Here is a 5,000-nt window from a genome sequence, read left to right on the forward strand (position 1 = left end):
AACATTTTAACTCACGCCCTTACGTAAATAATGACCTGGGAAGTATCATTCTCAAAACAAGAAAGTTTCCCCTCACGATGAGCCATGGAATTACGGTACTCGTAGGCAAAGGTGCGAAAGTGTATAAAACTGTAAAAGTGCTTCGGTTTTAAGAGCAATCAGTGACAAATAAGTTAATATCTATAAAGAAATCGGCCTCCGAAGCAATACCCGCAAAAGGCATCCAACCAGTGCGACGGTCCAACGACAGAGAAATGGCACCCAGTGACAAACACCATCCATGTTCCCCAAGACTCATACCACCTGTGGATCTCTCGCCCCCCGCGCATATAAGAGCACCTTTCGCATTCCATGTCCTCAGTCTTTACCCCCTTTGCTTGGCGGAGGGGGGAGGACTAAGGACCATAGTGGTGTTTCTCGTGAATAAACATGAAATACGAGCACGTTCGGATGGATATACTGATTGATGAGATTGATGCAATTAATGAGTCTTGTTCCGTTAAAGTGGAAAGAACGCCAATGCCTAACGAAACGACACAGGCAGAAATACCGACTTATATTCAGTCACTTGACAGTTTTTTTTTCTTGCGTTGGTGAATAAAAACTTGTAAAAATATATCCTTGAAAATTGTGTTAATGTTAAAAGACAATTTGGGATGGTGTGCCTTCACGTTAAATGACTTTCCATGAACTTATGTTGTACGAATTTGAACAGGGCTAGGAAATTATGGAGACAAAATCACTTTGTAACAATCACTTTCATACACTTTCACAGTTATTTAATCCTGGGACGGAAATACAGCACGAAATTAAGTTTCAGAACATATGATATTAATACCAGGACTTTTTAGATCGGAACGACAAAATACATTAATAATGTTTCTTTTTTTTTTCTTTTTTTTTTCTTTTTTTTCTGAGGACTATAAATTCATAACAGAAAAATTGCATACTAAGAAAGAATGAGAGTTCCAGGAAAATCCACCCAAAAGCAAGAGGCCATTTTTATTCCAATGCAATGTGGGCGAACAGTTTTCTGGAATTTGGTAAAAACCATTAAGGAACCATAGACAGGGAGGGGAAATAAGGGGGGGAGGGGAGATACAGGTAGAAGAGAAAGGTAGATTTAAAGATACTCTACCATGGCAATCAGAGAGAGAGAGAGAGAGAGAGAGAGAGTTGACGACAATTAGGATAATTTGGGTTATGAGATCCATTGACTGTTCATTCAGCTTGAAGATGTTCGGATCACCGGTAAGGCTCTTAAAATATGCCCAAGGTACAAATGGCCGGGCATGCATACATTAATACTGTAGGTAGCATTGCACACGTGTGATTGAAAATATAAGGCTGATGTGCCATACATAAAAACACACACACACACTCACTCACACATACAAACACACACACACACATATATATATATATATATATATATATATATATATATATATATATATATATATATATATATATATATATACATAAATAATTCTTTCTCACTGGGTATACCATATCGTGGGGAAAGGGTCTTGTGTATCGCTATGAACAGTAAAGATGGATTAGCCAAGGCCACGCATACTAAGTTGGTTTACTTATTACTTTGAGTCATCAGACATATATATATATATATATATATATATATATATATATATATATATGTGTGTGTGTGTGTGTGTGTGTATGTGTGAGTAAATTAATGTATACATACATAAATATATATACATATGCTCACACACACACACACACACACATATATATATATATATATATATATATATATATATATATATATATATATATATATATATCTAGTAAATGTTTTTTGTCAACACACGTAATTATCTAATCATATCTGTTTATCTAGATAGCAAAATTAGAAAAAGAATCCTATCATGAAAACGCCTAAAATTTTAGCATAAGATCACATTTGTCTATATTTCTACAGTTTTACTTTGATTCTACTTTCCCTACAGTACCAGTCATGATTTTAATAGGCCTACTTATCATCTTTAAAATTACTTAATATTTCTAGAGAGAGAGAGAGAGAGAGAGAGAGAGAGAGAGAGAGAGAGAGAGAGAGACCGAGTGGGAGAGAGCATAAGCTATCATATTGCAACATGATCAATAATTCGTGAGCGACCGTGCAACAGGTGAATTAGGGGGAGGGGGAAGAGTAGGCGTGAGACAGGGGGGTATAAGAGAAGGGTAGGGGAGGGAGAAGGGACTAAGGCGTAAGGAAAGAAGAGATTCAGGTGGTGTACGTTTGATGGAGAAAAGTAGTAGGAAGGGGAGGGGAGGGGAGAATTGGGGGATTCCGCCATTCTACAATTTTTTTTTCCTCCTGAATCTTAAACAATTTCTTGCTCCACATTTCAATAATTTGGAAATTCGAAATTCTTTTCTCTGGCTATTTTCAATTGGACTCGTGTTTTCCGCATGGTGTGGACTGACGCTTTTTTTTTATATTACTATAAACTGCTAGTCACTTTCATATATATATACACACACACACACATATATATATATATATATATATATATATATATATATATATATGTATATATATATATATATATACACATATATATATATATTATATATATATATATATATATATATATATATATATATATATATATATATATATATATATCTCATTTGCATACCATTCACTTATTCCAATCACAGCGTTGCGTTGATAATCTTATACTGTATTACCAGATACAATTACTATCGCGTGGCCATACACACACATACACACACACAAACTCACACACACTCAGATATATATATATATATATATATATATATATATATATATATATATATATATATATATATATATATATATACAGACTCATGTGTTATTTAATAATGTGATGAATTATTTTTTTACCCGTTTAGAAAACTATATGACAAGTATAAAATTGAAGCAATAATTTATTTAATAAAGCAGCAGTTATATAAGAGTGTAATTGACGAGTACGGATATTACACTTGGATTTTTATATCGAAAATTCATGAAAACACATACAATCATCCATACATTTGTAAGAGATAAACCCACTAGGATTTATATAAAAACGCAACCAACACAGAAACACATTATTATTATCATTATTATTATTATTATAATTATTATTATTATCATTATTATTATTATTATCATTATCATTATTATCATTATTATCTATATCTATATATATATATATATATATATATATATATATATATATATATATATATATATATATATATATTTACACACATACATATGCGAATATATATTTGGCATTATAAATAACTTCATGCAATCTATGAATATGTTAATTTAATATTTTCATGTATATATATATATATATATATATATATATATATATATATATATAATGATACGTATACTTTAAAATTCTTATACATAACATCCGTAACAAAAAAAGAAAAAAAATAATTATTCTTGTTTCAGAATTAGAACAATATGCCAGTGTGTGCACAAACTAACGAAATTTACCAAATTATAAATTTAAACTGAATTTATAAACAATACAGCAAATATTAAGGTGACGCTGCCAGTTATCATAACTCGAAATTTTGCTAGTGAAATTGTTAAACGAGAGAGAGAGAGAGAGAGAGAGAGAGAGAGAGAGAGAGAGAGAGAGAGAGAGAGAGAGAGATTCACTATTCGGTAACAAATTTTTTTCGGCCATGTTAGAAACAATTTCAGAAAAGCCGTCGGGATAACTGAATTTTAATCAATTTTAGTACAATCCTTTAGTAAAATTTGTCCTGTTATTCAATAACTGAGGAACTTATTTTGTATCTAATTGTATATGAAAAAAATGAGCATACACGTGAAATAATTCATCGCCTTTTTTCCATTATTTAAAATTGTTATTCAGTTGTACACATCTATGGTGTTCTTACATTTCTGATTTCTGCCTTTATCAATATGCCTATCAACTAAATTACACGTTACAATAACAACTCACACACTGCCTTTTGACTTTTCTTCATTCAAGCACGAACTTCAGACTTGTTGGATAACATTCTGAATATATCAAAATAGAAAGAGAAACCAATAAAATCATTCTCCTTTAGGAATTTGCATTCCGCAGATTATTGACGCCCGATATAAACCCTATTCATGATGTTTCCTTGAAGCTTAGATACGTCAGGACTTTCATAGATGCAGCAGAGAACAGAACAAGGAAAACATCTTCCCTAAGCAAGAGAAAACATGTATTAATTATGAAAAGTATTATCAAGTTATCATTCGAAGAAATATTTAAGGAGACTCCTAGGATTCTGAAGTTTTTCAATATAAATGGTGCCTCCGGTAATTTCATCGTTAATATTCTATTAAAAAAAATGTTTCAGTAATGATTCTCTGCATAAATGAAACTCTTATTAACATTATGACAAAAACTATTACGGATAAATTGGAGAATCCTTAGAATTGGCGCAATCCTGTAAGAATCCCAAATGTTTTATTTGTACATTTGAGAGATTTTGACTATTCCATGAACTTTAAAGAAGCAAACTGGTCAAATGGAGTGTCACTGAATCGTGCTTTATCAAATCAAACAATAATGGTGTTTACTTTTGAACTACTGAATATTTAGACTTAATTATTTTATAACTAAAACTTAGTATTTCATTTTGATTAATTATAAGGTTTATGATTCTCTGAAAAAGTACAGGCTCCAATATGTGACCTTCTTCCCTCCAGATAATCTCTGATTTTGTTGCACTCTCTTGCCCTTGGATAATTAACCCTTTTCAGTTTCTTCTTTTTATTTTATTTAATTTTTTTTTTTGACAATTGTTCCAATACATGCATCGTATGTACTTTGGCACTGCATAATCAAACAAGTTAAAGCGTATTAGAAAGCCTTCAACCTTTAATTTCCTCGTGGTATTTGTTTACATATATATATATACATATATATATATATAATATATATATATAAATATATATATATATATATATATATATATAT

At 30.9% G+C, this 5,000-nt stretch overlaps 1 protein-coding gene across 8 annotated transcripts in view; it reads left to right on the forward strand.

The window, feature by feature from the left end:
- rsh (radish) overlaps positions 1–5,000 on the forward strand; it is a 207,064-nt gene that overhangs the window by 326 nt on the left and 201,738 nt on the right. The gene's annotated exons all lie outside the window — the stretch shown is intronic.

This window comes from Palaemon carinicauda, chromosome 3 (assembly GCF_036898095.1).
Source record: "Palaemon carinicauda isolate YSFRI2023 chromosome 3, ASM3689809v2, whole genome shotgun sequence".
Lineage (NCBI taxonomy): Eukaryota > Metazoa > Arthropoda > Malacostraca > Decapoda > Palaemonidae > Palaemon > Palaemon carinicauda.